General features: G+C 43.9%; 1 long non-coding RNA gene across 1 annotated transcript; it reads left to right on the top strand.

The window, feature by feature from the left end:
- Positions 1 to 5,144: 5,144 nt before the first annotated feature.
- On the top strand, positions 5,145 to 6,219 carry LOC107305066. Its single transcript, XR_005811013.1, has 3 exons — positions 5,145 to 5,228; positions 5,689 to 5,880; positions 5,977 to 6,219. It is a non-coding gene; the product is annotated as an uncharacterized LOC107305066 (long non-coding RNA).
- The last annotated feature ends 13,077 nt before the right edge of the window (positions 6,220 to 19,296 follow it).

Below are 19,296 nucleotides of genomic sequence, written 5' to 3'. Positions count from 1 at the left end.
TACAAAAGCCGAATCGGGTAAATCGGAAACGATAACGGATCGAATATGGAGCAGACCGAATACGGTATCAAAAATTTATTAGAATATAAAAAATACCTCAAAAAATGTATGCAAATCTTTTCTAAACAATATATCAACTTCTTAAAGGGACAGGGGGTGGGAGGGGCGGCGGAGGGAGGGGACGCCGGCGCGGTGTGTAGGAGGGGACGCTAGTCGGCCGGCACCGCCTCGGTCCCTCGCTCTCTCTCTGTTGCACTCGCACGGGCGCACGGCAGCTCCAGGTCCAGCCTGCAGGAATCACCGGCGGAGGCCAAGGTTACCAAATACCAACACAGGCCGACTCACCCTCACAGGTGCTGGACTTTGGGCCGGCCTGGTGCTGGACTGCTGGTGGATTGAGCTAGCCCATTTTCTCGATACTACATTCCGGAATTACAAAATTTGTTCCGGAAGATTTATGACCGATTCCAAGTTTCGACGGATGGTACGTTTACCGTATCCGTATCCGTTTCCGAAAAAAATTACGATTCCGATACCGTTTCCGAAAAAATTCCGACTGACGGTTTCTATTTCCGAAAACACGTCCGGATTCCGGAAAAATTCCGAACCGTTTCCAACCCTAATTAACTCTTTTCTGGGCCAAATTTAAAACGTACACATTTCATAATCTGTTATAGTTCAAAGAAAGGACGGTTCCGGCTACCGTGCTTTCGGCAGCACTTCAAACAAATGCTGCCATCAGTTTCAACCATCAGATTTGATTTGGATTAGCGTTTAATCCTGATGGAGAGAGAGGGCTAACGGCGAAACCAGAAATTTATTAAGCCTAGGGCTTAACAATGAAATATAAATCTTTTAAATAAATTTTAACTAAAAAATAAAAATTTTCCAATGCGATTTTTGGGCCAGGCGTAGGGCTCCCGCCCAAGCTCCCTTCTGCCTTCCTTCTCCCTTCCACGCCATCGCCTCTGCCTCCCGCCCTTCTCCCTTCCTCTCCTTTTCTCTCGGCCCTCCGTCATCATCGCCACATGCACTCGTCCTCTGCGCTCAGTCGCGTGCTCACCACTGCTACTCCTCCTTCCTCGTCCTCTCCTCTCTCTCGGCTCACACTCACGCCGCCCTTCCCCGTTCACTGCAGCCCTTCCCTGGCCGTCGCCGCCCCCTTGTCGCCCCTGCCTACCTCGCCCCTCGTGCCGCCACCGGAAGTCGCTTGCCATGGGCCCCACCTATCTGTCCACCGCACCTTAATGACCAGTTGGCCCCACATGGCATTCCCTCCTCTCTTCTCTGTCATTGACGAGTGGGTCCCCTCGGTCAGCCCACTCTCTCCTCTCACTTGTGTCATTGCCAAGTGGCCCCCCTCCTATCAACACTCTCTCTCCTTTGCTAACGATATCGCCTCTTTTATTTGCACAATTAATGCATTAAGGTTTTCCGTTTTGTTTAAAAACACAGTTAAAGTTGTAAAATTCATAACTAATTCATCTAGTGTCCGTTTTAGTCCATTCAAATTTTATTAATTGTAGAAAAAATGCCAAGAATCCATTAAAAATAGTTTATCTCTCTGTTTCAGAAGTTTTATAGCTTGTTTTGGCATGTTTTGCCTTGTTTGTCGTAGGTCTTGACCCCTGTGAAGCGCCGTTCGATTTCGAAGTCGTCATCGAAGTTCGTCGTTGGCCAGAGGAAGGCATGTGGCACCCTTCTTTGATGATATTGACCTAATATTTGTATAATTCCCCGTTCTATATTCAACTATGCATTCTCTTTAATTATGATATTCTATTTATTGGGCTTATAACTGTTGATTACTGTTGACTATTCTTGAGATCCTAGGGTTAATTTGACTAGAATTAGGGTTAGCCAATGCTTAGCCTAGCTTAGTTCAACGAACTCACATGTTAGTATTTAATTACTGATAGACTTTGATAGAACTTTAATGGTGGTGATCATGATTAATTACCCAGTGAGGGTTAATCCTACTAAAATATTGCTTATGGTGGGTAGTGGGTGCATGGTTTTAAGAGTAGTGTCCATGGTAATTAAGAACCGGTTCTTATGAAACCATGGATGTCTTACACGTACTAACCACAAGCCACAGTGGGCAACAGTGAGACTCATAAGTTAGCTTGTCCCTATTCGATGTACCCAGGCAAGGGTGGGCCTGACGGTATGGATGGAGCCTGTGACGGCCTATGCTGCTTCCGGATTCAATCTCTAGCCCTCACTGACCCATGGGTCCCTTCTGTCAGCTCACTCTCTCCCCTCTCCTTGAGTCACTGTCCAGTGGGCACATGTTGCCAGCATCTCTGTCCTGAGGATGACATCAGCAACTCCAATAATTACGCAATAATTCGAATAAGGCTTTCTATTTAGTTTAAAAAAACACAATTCAACTTCTAAAATTCATAACTAATACATCTAGTCTTTGTTTTAGTCTATTCAAATCTCATTAAATCCAGAAAAATATTTCCTTCTCTATTTCACTAACTTTATAGTCTATTTTTGCTTGTTTTGCCTTGTTTGTCGTAGGTTTTGACCTTGCCGAAGCGTCGATCGTCACTGCAAGAAATATGACCTTCTGTGACGAATTTCTTGTGACATCAGAGCTATTCGTCGTTAGCACATTCCATTTTATGACGATTTGTATGAAATGGGGTGGCTTAGTCACGAAAAAAAGTATTCGTCGTTAGGGGTGGAAACGAGCCAAGCCGAGCCAGGCTCGGCTCGTGAAATGCCTGGCTCGGCTTGGTGCGCGAACCAAGCTGCAAACGAGGCTCGGCTCGGCTTGTGGTCCGGCTCGAGCCAGCTCGTGAGCACCTGCCGGCTGCCGCACGGACATGTGCGATCGCTGGAACAGCAACAAGACGGCGAGCCCGAGAAGGAGCAGCACGTCAACGTCGCCGTCATCAAGCCAGCCATTCTGGCGAGGAACCAGCAGCAGGAGTCTCGCCCTGTTGTCCTTGAGCCAAGCGTTCTCCGCCGCCGAGCGCGAGGACACCCACAAGAAGGCGTGGCTGCAGGCTGGCACGGCCAACGGAGAGAAGGGCAGTGATGCCGCCTACACCAGGAGCCCCTCGGGAAACAGCAAGCAGCAGTACAACGATAGGAGAGAAAATCCAACGGTGTTCGCCGGCCCGTCCTTCAGCTCGCTGCCCTCGCCGGAGCCGTGCATGGTTCCTCTCCCCAATTTCTCGACGGCTCACTAGCAGCAACTGGGATATAAGCAATCCAGCAATGACGGAAGCTCTCGAGCAGGGTGATATCACATTTTTTTTAATTTGTCTATCTTAAGAAAAAGATCCTTAGTTTGTACAATGTAGTATCATCTGATTTGATATGTTCTACGATAGGGTATATTGTTGTACAAGATTGTTTCACTATACTGGTTTGCTCCTACAAAAGTAGCCCAACCGTGCAGGTGGGCGGGTGGCGGCGGCGCTGGCGCAGCCGCGCAGCCAGGCGCGCAGCCACACAGATGGCGGAGGTAGAGGCCGGCCAGCGGTCTACCAGTCTCTCTCGGGTTCCTGGTGAAGCAGGTGGAGACGGCGCAGGTAGCGGACTCCTGGACTCGGCGGCGCAGGTGTGGGGACTGGGGAGTCCGATGCAGCGCCGCGGACCGCGTGGTCTCTCTCGGGCTCCCGGCGTCGGCGTCAGCGGCGTCCCTCTAGTCTCCTGACTCGGCTTCTGGACTATGGTGATTGGCGCCGCCGCCGCAAGACAAGAGAGAGAGGACTGACGATATCACGAAAGAGGGAGAGAACAGCTGAACGCATTACACGATGTCACAACGCTAAATTTTTAATGGGCCAGAGATGGGCTTTGTTTGTTTTAGCTAAAACTCTATTTTCAAACCGAGCCTATCTAGCTCTTGAGTCGCTCACGAGCTGGCTCGGGCTCCGCTCGATTCACAAACGAGCTAAAACCCAGGCTCGGGCTCGGCTCGTTAGGATTCAAACCGAGCCGAGCCAGGCGAGCTTGAGCCGAGCTCATGAGCCTGAGCTTTTTTGCCCAGCCTCGTCATTAATACCAACTAGAAATCGTCATAAAGTATTTCAATGGGGGCATTGTGATACTAATTTGTCATAAGGGGCAAAAAGTAAACGTCACAAATTTATATAATGCATTTCTAAAAAAATATATTAAAAGTTAAAGCAATTTAATTGAGTGAATTATGAGGAACTAAACATTTTCTTTAAAAATCACGGTCAAAAATATTTTTGTAATATTCTACGTGGTCTAAACTATTCTCCGAAATTTTCTATGAATTTTCGGAGCTCAATAACTAATTTAATAGCATAAAGTTCATTTAACCAATCAAAATTGCTACTTCCCTCAACCCTAGCCAATTCCAAATCTTGTTCCTCTTCTCTCCCCAACCGCGTTGGCCTCGGCATCCTCCAGGGCGGCGGCGGCAGCGCCAAGCACGACCAACGCCTCCCCTCCTCCTCCTCCTCTTCCGCACTACCGCCATCCACCAAGCATCCACTTCGCCGACACCACAATCCGTGTGACACCGCGACCGCCCATGCGTCGCCGTCACCGTCTACTCTGCCACCGTCACCATCCCCTTCATCGCCGGCTCGTGCGACGACGCCGCTACCATCCACTCTGCCGTCGCCAGGGTCCACTCCCCCCACGACGGCTTCCAACGTCGGCCTCCTCCTCTGTCTAATCTCGTTGTACCGGCTACCCCCTCTCTGCTCGCCGCATGGGTCTTTGTCTCCACCGCTGCCAGGCTCGGGTGTGGCAGATCTGTCGCCGCTGGCCGTCCTAGACCCAGGGTGGCCAGATCGGGATCTGTGGCATGCGGTCGCGGGTGCCGGGACGCATCGGGTAGCCATCGGGAGTGTCAGCAATGCCACGGCTGCTGGGGCTGGTAGCGGCGGGAGCACGGCAAGGTGAGCCTAAACATAGGCGGCGCCAGTCTCTAGTTTCCATTCGCCTCCATTATTTGGTTCACTCACCACTCTTAGCTTCTTGCTGTCTTGCGCTGGTGAAAGCACATCTTGAGGATGGCAGCCTCCATACGCTTTTCATCGAGGACTGCGGAAGATACTAAACTATTTTCTCTGCCTTGTTTGTCTTTGCTTCGACGTGCTGATCTGATTTTGGTGCTTTCTCAGGGCTGTAGGGTATATCAAAATTTTTGCCTGTAGGACCAGAATGCGCTGAAGAATAAATCGGGATTATCGTTACCTATTTAGGCTGGATTACTGTTACCTATTCAGGTATTCACAATCTTGAAATTAATTTTATGCTTGTATATTTTTTTTGGCTGATGTTGCGCACAATAAAAATAAATGACATTATACAACATTCTTAATTTTGATGCTTTGCAAAGTAAATTATGCCTTCTATACGCATTTTTTAACACGGGTAAGTAGTCTTTGTATTGTAAAGGTGCAATCACTGCAGCATACTCAGGACTTGAAATAAATTCAGGTTCAAAGGATTCACTTTTAGGTTCAGATTAAATAAATCCAGTTTCAAGTTGAGGAACTGTGATGTTATTTCAGGTCCAATTTATACAGTGCCTGAAGGAAACCCAGAGCTTGTCAAAAGAAATTAAAGAAATAGTCAGGACAATCATGTCATTCAGAAAAATGTGATTTAATATAATTATTTATGTTACTGTGACTAATAGTTGGTTTTCTTCTCATTTTATATTTCTTTGTTTTCTTTTGACAGCCATAGTGGTTGAAGTAATTTACTGAAGATTGCTACAATCCCACCATATCATTGAGACAGTAGTGATCGCGTGCTTCAAAGAAATCCTGAAGAGAAGGATGCAAGCAAAGAAGTCTAGTAGGTGCCATAGTAAACACCGTAGACGGGAAGACTGGAGCTCCATGATGGCTTTTAGCTCAATTACTTGCCATAGTAAGTATTTCTCCAGGTTATAACTACAAGGATTTTATAATCTTGGGATCAATATGTTCAAAAATGAAGTGCCACTTGCCTTGCTCTGATCCACAGGGAACTTTGGCGGCGACTTCGGGGACACACTACAAGAGATTTTATGATAGATGACGTTTCATTTACGTCACAAACATTGAACTTTTCGTCATGTTCCGTAATTTGTGACGCTCGCGTGACGAAAATTCATTCGTCACCTATCATGCGTCTCTAATGGTGTTGTATGACGAAACCTTATTTTTCGGCATTAATCCAGTGACGATCATTCTATCGTCATAACTTTGTGACACTCATATTTGTCATTATCTAGCCTAAAATTCGTCTGATCAGAGTAAAACTATTCGAATAGTTACGCCTGTGGTAATGGGGCAAAGTGACAGATTCATTAGGATTAGTTGAACCTTTAATAACCTGATTACTTTGGAATTGGCTTAACCCTGTGCAATGTGGTGTAACGTTGATACTGGGTTGGGTCTGTCGCAACGTGGTGTAACGTTGAACAGAGGGTTGACCCTGTTGCAGTGCGGTGTAACGCTGGATAATGGTTTGGGCCTATTGTAACATGGTGTAACGTTGGACAGTAGATGATTATTTTTAATGTTTTCCTTACTTTTTATTTCAGTCTACTATATTTATAGTTTTGCTAATTGCTACCGCTTTTGTGCAAATGGTCCTTAGCCTACCCTTGATATCCCATTGCATCCATTATTCTTCCTTTTCCGGGTGTTGCTTGTTGAGTACTCAGCCTTGCTTAATTTTTTTCCCCACTAGAGAAAGTGGCAGAGCCTGTGCCAGAAGGAGGTAGCTCCCAAGGTTGAAGTGAGGCTTAGTCCACCGTCAAGAATGCATATGGTGTGGAACCATGTGTCCACTCCATTTTATAGATAATTGTTTTTATTTGTTTTTAAGTCGTGGAACTGTGTATTAATTTGGTATAGTGTGTACTCGGGCTGATTCCTGGACTGAGATTTAATACATGCTATTGTTTGGAAATTGGTGTAAATTTTTGGGCGTCACAGGGCGAAAACTGCAGTGTGGCGTGATTGTCTAGGGAGGGTTAGGTGAAATGTCTTATCATGGTTTCCTTACTTAGGTATAGTGGTGATACCTTGGGCATGGTAACATGTTGTGGGAGCCATCTCTTGTGGGTAAATTTTTACACCTCTGATCAGAGTATAACTATTTAAATAGCGCTATCAGTGATTATGGGGTGAACTGACAGATTCACTGGGATTAATTAGTCGAACCTTTAATAACTTGATTAATTTGGAACTGGTTTGACCCTGTCACAATGTGGTGTAACGTTGGGCAGTGGTTCGGGTCTATCGCAACGTAGTCTAACATTAGGCAGAGGGTTGACCCTGTCGCTACATGGTGTAATGTAGGACAGTGGTTTGGTACTATTGCAGTGTGTCACGTTAAACAGTGGGTGGTTATGTTCATGTATTTACTTTACTTGTTTTATTTATTCTATTTTATTTACTATTTTGCTAAATACTGTTGCTTTTATGCAAACTAACCTTAGCCTAACCTTGATATCCCAGTGTATTCATTATTCTTCTTTTCCCGGGTGTTACTTGTTGTGTACTGTTGTTTATACTTAGCCTGCTTAATTTTTCCCCCACTAGAGCAAGTGCTAGAGCCTGGGTCGCAAGGGTGAAGTGAGGTTCTGTCCGTCGTCGAGATCTGTGAAGTAAGGTTCTTCGCAAGGGGTGGAAGAAGGGGTTTTCTCTACCCACTTAAGTCCTGAGGTGGAAGCACGCCCAAGGTTGTGTTTTGAGGCTAAAGAGGCACCCAAGGTCAGTGACAAGTGGGCCCAAGTCTTGGCTGTCTATCTAGGTGCGACAGGTGGGTAAAAAACTGAGTATCGATTCTTTTTTGCAACTTACATGATTTATTTTCTTTCCCTCCGTAAAATCGATTTGACTAGCTATGTAAAACTTGTTAAAAACTTATGCAACTTGGTATGGTGATAGGTGTTGGTTTGTAGGTTTGATTTTTCAATGTTTCACACATAAATTTCAAGTATTTTAAATCTGGTGAAAAGATGAAATTGGTTAGGCTGAAGGTTATATTGAAATTTCATGATGTCAAAATGGAGAGCTAAAATTTCACAACATTTATATTTGGCAATGATAAATAAACTAGTATTTGAATAATATATTAGGCATATACACTTTTGTTCAAGTTATTGTTCAACAATAAGTTATTTCAATTTTACCGATTAGAGTTAATTTTGTTACTGTATATGATCAAATTGCAATATAGCAAAGGAGAAAAGAACAAGGACAGCAGTTACGTCCTTTTTACAGATATTTAATAATTGTTTTATCTATCTCCATGAATAGAAATTCAACTTTATGTCTTGTTAGCGCATTTTGATGCTTGCGGAACATTTTAAAATATCGTGAAAAAGGCTTCGATTTATTTAACTAATTTTATTCAGTGTTTTTCTCCTAATTAAACATAAATGAGTTGTTTTTGATGATTTATTTTGATGATTCGCAGAAGCGGGCGAAGAGGTGCTGATCGGGAATCAATGTATGCTCAACTCCAAATTAAATAAAAATAAATGACTCAACTGAACCAAATGGGAAAACAAATCTATTTACGCACAAACTTTTTTGCATGAAACCAACATTAACTCATTAACCCCAACCACAGCACAAATTAATTCTACAATTAAAAATAGCTAGGCATAGATAGTCAAATGGTTTCCCGTGAACCGGTCCTTAATTGTCATTGGCGCGACTATCAAAACTATGCACCCCCAACCCTCCAATAAACACGTTTTAATTCCATTAACCTATGCGGGGTGTTTAATCTTAGCGCAAACAAAAGAGGTGCTCATGTCAGCCGAGGGGAGGGAGAGCCCATGGGTGGGCTCCATCCATTGATGACTTGGCCCATGGTTCCACTGTGGATCAGGTCCAAGGTCGGTCCATGGACCAAACAAAATAGGGAACAATGGCGCGGCGGCGCAAAGCGCAAAGCGCACATGGCAATGCGTGTGGTAGTGGTAGCAGCTTGCAGCGCATGACGGCAGCGCGCATGCCCATGTCGTGGCACACGGCGGCAACTCTAACTTTCTTAGAGATAAAACAAAAATCCTAACTAAATATAATTACCTGATAGAATTAACTTACACAGACTATGATTATTCTCGAATCTATCTGTAACATCCTAGGCCCATCGCACTCTATTTCTTATCCGATCCAGACTTCATCGGTTGAATCCGAGTCGCATTCCAATTGCATCCTGTCCGATTGCCTTGTTCCCCATCCGATTTGGTCTTAATCTTGTTTTAGTTTCCAACAGCAATTTTCCATATTATGGCTTTAACAGTAGGCTGGCAAGCCATGGGAGGGAGGATAGGTGCTCCGGAGTGGCCCACTGGCCAAGGGGAAGGGGGAAAGGGGAGAAAAGAAGGGAGAGGGGAATTACCTCCCTTTTGCAGATTTTTAATAATTGTTTTATCCATCTCGGTGAATTGGCATTCCACTTTATGTCTTGTTAGCGTATTTTGACACTTGCAGAATATTTTAAAATATCCTGGCAAGTGCTAATTGGATTTATTTAAATAATTTTATTCAGTGTTTTGCTCTTGATTAGACTTCAATGAATTGTTTTCGACGATTTATTTTGATTATTTGGACTAGGAACAGAATTTCAGTGCTTGACATACTGACACCTGGTCAAAATGGGTGCAAATGAACCTTGTCACGCAGTTTTAAGGAGCTGATGTGGCCACATGATGTGCATGTTCATCAATAAAAGGAACTAAAGATCAAGCAAGGTAATTTAGGATGAGGCAATTTGCAACGAATTGTCTTATCTTGGGTAGTCTCAAACTCAAAGTGATATTCGGGGTGTTGTGTGATTTTCTCTATAGTAATAATCAATTAATCATACATATGGTAATCATATTTCTTGTTTTACAAGAGGCCAATTGTCTACTCCTACTTGCTCTATAAAATGAGGCCTAAGCATTGAATTGGAGAGTACTGCCGCTAGCATGGAGGTGACTCTATGGAGACAAGGTTTGTGAGAGCCCAAAGAATTCATGGATTTTCAAGACAACAACAAGATGTTTTCACATGTTCTGCAATTGATACTACAATATGCAGTTATGATCATAGGCATGCACATACCTGAACTAGGTCTATCATTTGGACCAAGTGTAATATGATCTTAGGACGGATGAGCAACACACATACTTGTGGAAGACAATTCCATGTTTGAGTTACAATTATACTCTTCATTGTTACGGATTAAAAAGTACCAACTCCTGTACATGATTTATCTCTAAAAATATGGGTAGCTTTAGGTGCCCCTTTAATCACTTGCAATTTTGATAATGCATAATAAATTCGTACATGATATAAAAATTATGAAACCAACTCTGGTAATCTGGTAAAATAGTACCCTTCACCACTGTAACTATCATTTTGACAAAACTACCTCTTAAAAACATGTCTACTTATTTATTTACCTTTTTTAGGTTTACACTTGTGAAATTTATATAAATTTCATACAACCTCTTCTTGGTGTGTGCTAATTTTTCTTAGGACCAGTCAAAACTAGTCCATGCCAAAAACTTCAACTAAAAATAGGTCGTGAGCTCCGCGTCATACTCTTTGACACTAAGGTTCTACATGGAGACGCCACTCGTGTTGGCGCCGGACCCTTGCCAGCGTGGAGGCCGTGCCAATCCCATGCTGACGTGGCAGGGATCTCAGCGTCAAATTACGTGGCGGTGACCTATTGAAACTCAACGCCAAACATAGTGGCGCTGAGATCTTCACCTGGTCTGCTCCTCGTCCTCTTTTATATATGCAATTCTGTTTTACTGATGCATGCACTTGTCTGTCAGCGCACGCGCAGTGCTGAACGTATCTTTTACAGATGCATGCACTTGTCTGTTGGGCGTGTATATTCAGATTACAAAATAAAGGCGTTTTTTTAGGGAGCTAATATCTCTGAGAGCGTGGAGACAGAGATTTTCGGCAGAGAATTGACACAGACTGAGCATGCGTATCTATAGTGCATAAACATGTTTTACTCATCATCGTCATCGTGTGACATATCCGACTCTACGCATTAATTCGCATCAAATCCAACGAACCAGAGCCTCCCTCAGCCCCGCACCCAAAATCATCCAGACCCCACTGCCTATGTATGTCAGGCTATCACCCAAAATCTACGCCTCATCTCACACACATGCAGAATTTATCCTCAGCCCTCGTGTACGCCTGATGCATCCGCCTGAGAGGACGATGAATAGCTGCCAGATGTGGTGCACGACCAGCAATCTTTCGGGCCAATCGTGGAGCTCTTGCCATTCGTATTGGGTTTGCATGTGTTCATAGTATATTTGAATTTTTTTTCTAAAGTTCTATGGGAAAAAGATCTAGCTATGTTATTTTGTATCTGTCAGTAACTTTAGATAGAGAAAATTCACCCTTCTTATATCTCCTATAAGAGTTTCAAATTACTATAGTTTCACAAACTATTTGCTAATTCCATCATTCATATTAATTGCTCACAGAAAGATAAATTATTTGTTTATATGAATTACATTTCTAGCAATATTTCTTTTACATGGACATGGACATGAACAGTTGTAAACGTTATATATTTGTGGCTATAACTTGGTTGATGACGAAAACTCATGGATTTATTGAATTGTTGTATTATCTGCTGTTACAAACCACGGAGACTTAAGCCATGACCTTTCATATAGTCATCTATCCTATAGTGCACCAACTAGTGGGGAAAATTGTTGTACGTATGATGAAATCGTACAAGCAACATACAATTTAAGTCGTTGTCCCCGTGATTTCTTGCTGTGCCGATACGTGTTGCTATGCGCTCTGATATGCACCGCTGCAATGTTGTTTAATCGTATGTACGATTATCGTACGTGTAGTACTGCCCACTGGTGTGACGCATGAGTCATTGTCACGTGACATATCCAACTATATAGAACTATCTATATCAATCAAATGACCCAAATTGACTCTACATCCTCCACTACCATGCATAGAAAAATTCTTTCTATATATCTATGTCAAGCCCGGAGTTTTATCCCAAGCCTAAATATGTAAAAGAAATTCGTAAATAACAATTGGCTTAATTAACTCAGGAAAAATCCCTCTAAAGGAATTAATTTAATTAAATCGAGGTTCGCAAATCGACTAACTGGATTTAAATTCAAATTGCAGAAGTATAAAATTTGGCCAAACAAATTAATTTAAAACTCGGCAAAAATGGGGTTTTCCTTTTTTCCTCATTTTTCCTTTCTTTTTCCCTTCCTTCTCAAATTGGGCCGAAGTCCAATTTTCCTCCCTTCCTTTTCTTTTTCCTTTTTCTTTTTCCTCCCCTCCTTCCCGGGCCGGCCCAGCCGAGCCGGCCCACCTTCCCTCGGCCGGCCCAGCCGACCGGTCTCCCGCTCCTCCCCGCGCGCGCGCCTCCGCCTGGGCCGCCGCCTCGGCCCAGCTCGCGCCCTTCGCTCGCGGCGAAGTCCGCCTCGCCTCCCTCCTTCCTTGCGCCACTGACAGGCAGGCCCCACCTGTCAGCGACCGAACCCGGGCGCCGGCCGAGTCCGCCTCCGCCCCGACTCCTCCGGACGTCGCGCGGTTGCGCCGCCACCGCCACCGCCGCCGCCGAGTTCGCCGCGTCGTCGACTCGGTCTCCACCGGCCGCTCCGCCCTAGCCGGCGCCGCCACCCTATAAAATCCCCGTGCCTCTGCCCCGCCGCCACTTTCCCCCTCTCCGCCCGAAGCTTCCCTCCGTCGCCGTCAGCCGGCGATCTCCTCGTCGGCCGTCGGACGTCGCCGCCCACCCGCGTCACCACCGCCGCCTCTACCTCGCTGACCTCCCGCCGGCCTCCGTCGCTGCCGGTGTGCACCCGAGCATCGTCGCCACCCCCTCGTCCCTCCCGCCACCGTGCCCCGTCGTCTCGACGCCGTCGGCCGATCTAGCCACCAAACGTCGCAAGCCGCCGCTCGTCCGCGTCCCCACCTCCGCCTCGCCCTCGTCGACGTGCCGCCGTCTCCGTCGCCGCTGGTGAGCTCTCCTCTCCTCTCTCCCTCTTTCTTTCCCCTCGCGCCGCCGCTGCCGACCTCCCCGTGCCGTCGGCAAGCGCCAGGAGCCACGCGCCGCCGCCGCCGGGTCGCCGCCCGACGTCGTCGCCGTCACGCCGTCGTTGCCGTGCCGTTCGCCATCGCCGCCGTGCGCCACTGCTCCGGTTGCGCCGTCGTCGTGCGCCGCTGCTCCGGTCGCGTCCGCCGCTCGGCCGCCAAGCTGCGTCGCTGCTTGGCCGACGCCACCTCACTCCTCCCTCGTGCTCCCGTCTAGCTCCTCTGGCCGCTCCCGCTCGCGCCGCCGCTCCCGCTCGCGCCGCCGCGCCACCGTCGCCCGGCGCCGATCAATCTTGTCGCATCGGCCGTCGTCGCCGCGCTACCCCGATGAGCCCGCTCTCCTCCCTTCCTCTGTTTCTTCGTGCCACCGCGAGTGCGTCCTGCCGCTCGCCATCGGCTGACGTCCTCCGCCGCCACCCGATCCCGCCGCTCGTCGCCACTCCGAGCCGCGCAACCCCGTCGCCGTCTCCACCTCCTCCGCGCCGACTCGTCGTCGCCGTTCTCGTCGCCGTCCCTTCGCCCGTGACCACCTTCTCCGTCGTCGCCGCCGGTCGCGCCGTCGCCGGTGTCGCCTTCCCCTCTCGGCCGAGGCCGCGTCCCCCTCCTCTCTGTCCCAAGGTCGCCTACAGACGGGCCCCACTCGTCGGTCGGTCTCCTCTCTCCCCCTCCCCGGCCCCCACCTGTCAGCCACCCACTTACCCTCTCTCCCACCGACAGGTGGCCCCCACCTGTCAGCCGTCAGCTCCTCTCTCCTCGCTGACGTCAGCAGCACCATTAATTGCGCAATAATTCAATTAAGGTTTTCTGTTTAGTTTAAAAACACGGATAATCTTCTAAAATTCATAAGTAATTCATCTAGTCTTCGTTTAGGTCCATTGAAGTTTCATTAAATCCATAAAAATACCAAGAATCCATTAAAAATAGTTTCTTTCTCTGTTTCAGTAGTTTTATAGCCTGTTTTTCTTGTTTTGTCTTGTTTATCGTAGGTTTTGACCCCGTCGTAGCGCCGTTCGTTCCCGAAGTCGTCGCCGAAGTTCCTTGTGGGTCTAAGCAAGACAAGTGGCACCCTTCTTTGATCATATTGAACCTATGTTTATAAAATTCCTCGCTTTACATTCAAACATGCATTGTATTCAAATGTGTTTACTTTATTTATCTATTGGGCATTTACCTCTATACCCGTTGATCCCCATTTATTATTATTGTCATCGCAGGGTTAATTTGACTAGAATTAGGGTTAGTTAATGCTTAGCCATGCTTAGTTCAACTAGCTCACCAATTCTTATTTAATTATTGATTAGACTTTGATAGACCTTTAATGGTTGTAATCATTATTAATCTCCCGATGTGGATTAATACAACTAAAATATTGCTTATGGTGGGCCGTGGGTGCATGGTTTTGAGAGTCGTGCCCATGGCAATTAAGGACCGGTTCTCAGAAAAACCTGAAAGTCTTAAACGTACTAACCACACAAGCCAGAATGGGCAACGGTGAGACTCGTAATCTAACTTGTCCCTATTCAACGTACCGAGGCAAGGGTAGGCGTGATGGAGTATGGACGGGCAATCGTGGTGTAACGAAAGCCTCTGCTGCTTCCGGATCTACCAAGGCACAAGAGGGGACTGCCCGACTTGGTGTAAAGGAGGGGGTGAAACCTGAAGTGTGGTGCGATTGTCTAGGGAGGGTTAGGTGAAAGGTCTTATCATGATTTCCGTACTGAGGTATCGTGGTGATACGTTGGGGCATGGTAACATGCTTTGCAGCCATGTCTTGTGGGTAAAGTTGTACACCTCTGCAGAGTAAAACTATTCGAATAGTCGTGCCCGCGGTTATTGGGCGAACTGACAGACTCACTGGGATTACTTGAACCATTAATAACCTGATTAACCTTGGAACTGGTTTGACCCTGCGCAATGTGGTGTAACGTTGGCAGTGGTTTGGGTCTATCGTAACGTGGTTTAATGTTGGACAGAGGGTTGACCCTGTTGCAGTGTGGTGTAACGCTGGACAGTGGTTTGGGCCTATTGCAACATGGTGTAACATTGGACAGTGAATGATTATTTTAATTGTTTACTTTACTTTTATTTCAGTCCATACTTTACTTTTATCTGTGGCTATAACTTGGTTGATGACGAAAACTCATGGATTTATTGAATTGTTGTATTATCTGTTGTTACAAACCATGGAGACTTAAGCCATAACCTTTCATATAGTCATCTATCCTATCCTATCCTATAGTGCACCAATTGGTAGGGGAAATTATTGTACGTACGATGAAATCGTACGAGCAGCGTTTCATCGTACGAGCAGCTTACAGTTTAAGCCGCTGTCCCCATGATTTCTCGTCGTGCCGATACACGCCGTTGCAATGCCGTATGCGTGCTGCTACACGCCGTTGCAATGCCGTTTAATGATATGTACGATTATCGTACATATAGCACTGCTCATTGGTATGACTCATGACTCATTGTCTCACGGGACATATCCAAGGATATAGATCTATGTATATCAATCGAATGACTTAAATTGACTATACATCCTCCACTGTCATGCATAGAAAAATTCTTTCTATATATTACAAACTTCATATAAAATATAAATATATATACACTTTCCATTTATATAGCTACTACAATTATGCCATATATATTGTGTATGTATATTCATATAATTACTTAAAGCGGTAAAGTTGTGGTCCTGGCTTGTTGAGTTTTAGAAATTTATAAGATTAATTATTACACACACAATTATATTTATGAATTTTATATAATTAAGTTTTTTACCTAGCCTGTGATTTGTAGTGAATTTCTGTTATATTGTAGTAAAAGAACGTTATTCAATGGGCTTGCACGAATTTGATAAAGAATCATACGCACGTCTTCAAAAAGATTTCTATTTAGTACATCTTTTGTTTGCATATGTCTTGATAGCATATTGAATGTTACGTATATGACCATGAAATTCTTTTGAACATGACTATGATAGCTAAAATTGTGCAATATCCGAAACATAAAATTTCTTTCAGTTAATTGATTTTCATTATCAAATATCATCATTCATTAGCATAGGTATGTTTGATATATAACTTGAATCAAATTAAAGTGCAATTAGACCTATTTTAGAAAAATAATTTAACTAACATGAGATTAAATAATATATGAATATAAATATTACGATCCCATATAGTGCTTGTAAAAGCTCCTTTTTTGGGCTAACAAAACTGAACATTTTATTGCAAAAAGCAAATGAAAACCTCCCGTTAGTGAACAGCAAATCGACACAATAATCTCTCTCTGCATATTGATTTTCATTATCAAATATCATCATTCATTAGCATAGGTATGTTTGATATATAACTTGAATCAAATTAAAGTGCAATTAGACCTATTTTAGAAAAATAATTTAACTAACATGAGATTAAATAATATATGAATATAAATATTACGATCCCATATAGTGCTTGTAAAAGCTCCTTTTTTGGGCTAACAAAACTGAACATTTTATTGCAAAAAGCAAATGAAAACCTCCCGTTAGTGAACAGCAAATCGACACAATAATCTCTCTCTGCATATTGTTTAATGCAGTAATTAATTGCAACAGTTACGCAGCACAAGCCCTCACCAACAACTGCTCATAAAAAACTTCTCTTTTTTTCGGTAAAGAGCTACAAGCCTGGAAGCATCAGTAGAGATGCAGAAGCTTGCAATTGACAACTGAAAACGACGTGTTAATTAACTGAAGACGAGGAGCCGTGGTGGCCTGTGGCGGCCTGCCTTGGTTTGCGATCTCAGCGCCAATATCTTTGGCATTGATCTCCAACAAGTCAGCGCCAAGTAATTTGACGCTGGGATCTCTATCACATCGGCAGGGGATTGGCTCGATCTCCATGCTGGCAAGGATCTAGCGCCAACAGATGTGGTGTCTTCATGTAGGACCTTAGCATCAAAGACTATGGTGTTGAGCCCACGGCCTATTTTTGTCGAAGATTTTGGCACGGACTAATTTCGAAATAAGTTCTTGAAAAACGAATGTATCAAAAAAACGGCACAGACACGGAGCTGCAATTTACAAGACTTCGACTAGGATTACCGCGACCGCCAGCAAGACCTGGTTCACTTTTGCCACGATCTCTTCGCTTACAAGTCTTCGACTAGGATTACACGCAGTCTCTTCGCTTGGGCTTCATCATCGGGCACGGTCCTCTCTCTAAGGAATTTCATCAACTGGGCCCTCCACTCTTCGCCAAATTCCCCTGACAGATCAATCTCCATCACTTCGGATTGGTAATAGTCATTTTGCCCACTAAGAGCATCCCTAACAGCTCATCTAAATTTGGTCTTCTATATCTTAGTTTAGATGGTCATCTAAAACAGTTTCATCCTCCATATATTTGTGTGCACTAGCAGATCATCCATATTAGAGCATCTATATTCTAGTCTATTATATTTTATTTATATATGTAACTACCATGCATTTGTTTTATGTTTTATAGTGGCCAAAGTGGGGACAGTTAAGTTTTAGATGATGGAGAGAGAACATCTAAATATAGATGTTCTCTCTCCTGATATAGAGGACATCTAAAAATAGAGGATGGAATAGATGATCTGTTGGAGCACTATTTTTATCCTCCATCCTCTATTTTTAGGATAGATGATCAGATAAAAGAGCTCCTAGGGATGCTCTAAGGACACACAACACTTCAAAGACAACCCCCCGAAACTCCAGGGTGACCTCCCTCCAACAAAAGGGGTGATTGTTTGTTTTTTTATGGAACTAGTTACATGTCCGTCTATACTTGTGAAAAAAAAGTTAGCTCAAAAATTTTATTTTTAGTATATCAACAATGTATAAGCTCGATAAATCTTAAGTAAAACATGTAACAAAAATAATAATATATAAAATATTTCACATCCATACATACTACTATGGAATAAGTTAAACAGCCCATATAATATAAACATATCTCATTTAATACTGCAATAGAATTTTTTTAAGTACAAAGAAGCAATTGTATGAAGAGTTCTAATAAGTTAGTACGTCTTTGTATGCTCCTTGAAATGGCCCGAGAAAATGCAATATAAAGTTGATTATGTGAGAACACTGGTTCTAGAAGGGTAGACACCAACATTTGACAGCAATGGAGAGTATTCTTTCAATGTGTAAAATCTGAAATTGCATTTCTAGTACTTATCCATTTTTTGTTTGCTTAATTCATATGGTCTACTATTATTATTGAACAGCACTATATGAGCATAAAATTTTATATAACGTGCACCCTTAGTATAAGCTATTCTATATACCCCTCCCTTCCAAGACCTTTCAAAGCCCATCCCACCTCCCACCCTCTTTCCAAGGCCCAAAAACCACCCCATCTCATTTAAAGACTAGTCAAAGGGTTAACCCCGTGGATCAACCCACTTATGGGCTTTCCCTCATATCTTTCTAAGCTCACCTCTCGTCTCACAGGAATTATGCAGTAACATAACGACAAAAATGCAGTAACACGACGACTAATTTGCAGTAACAACGTCAAAACATACTCACAAAGAATCTACTTTTTTTAAATAATTTTTTTCAAACAATATGATACAAAAGTTCTTAAAAAATAATATATGAGGTGAGGGATAAAGTTGTTTAAAGTTCGAATTCTTAAGAAATATCTATAAGTATAGTAACGATACGTCTTCTATATAGTAATAACGCTATGTTGCTATAAATATATGTATTGTTACTGCATAATTGTAGTAGCGTCGTGATAGAAGTGCAGTAACATTGCGATATACGTCCAGTAATATGTGTGTTGCACAACTACAGTAACGTCGTTGTACAAATACAGTAATATCAAGATAGAAGTACAGTAACATCATGACTATATAGTGTTGCTATAGTACAACTAATGCATGTGAGAGAGCTAAAATAATGTATTCCCAATCTTTAGAGAGCAATATCTCATGTGTTTTATATTATTTTTCAAAACCGTTTTCACCACATTAGTTAAAACATATGATTTAAAAAACTAGATCCATCATGATTATTTTGGACGTTGTTACTGTATTTTTTAAGGCATGTTACTGTATTTTTGCCTTCATGTTACTGCACTTTTTAGATAGACGGGAGTTGACAAAGATAGAGTGTGGAGCAAGGTCAAAGGACGGGTTTGACCGGCGCAAGAGAGGTTTGACCAGGCTAGAAGAGTAGTTTTGGGCCTTTGGAAGGGGGTGGGAGAGGGTTTGAGCT

The sequence above is a fragment of the Oryza brachyantha genome, chromosome 1 (genome assembly GCF_000231095.2).
Source record: "Oryza brachyantha chromosome 1, ObraRS2, whole genome shotgun sequence".
Taxonomy (NCBI): Eukaryota; Viridiplantae; Streptophyta; class Magnoliopsida; order Poales; family Poaceae; genus Oryza; species Oryza brachyantha.
The sequence above is the reverse complement of the archived record's forward strand: the minus strand, read 5'-3'. Positions and strand labels throughout refer to the sequence as shown.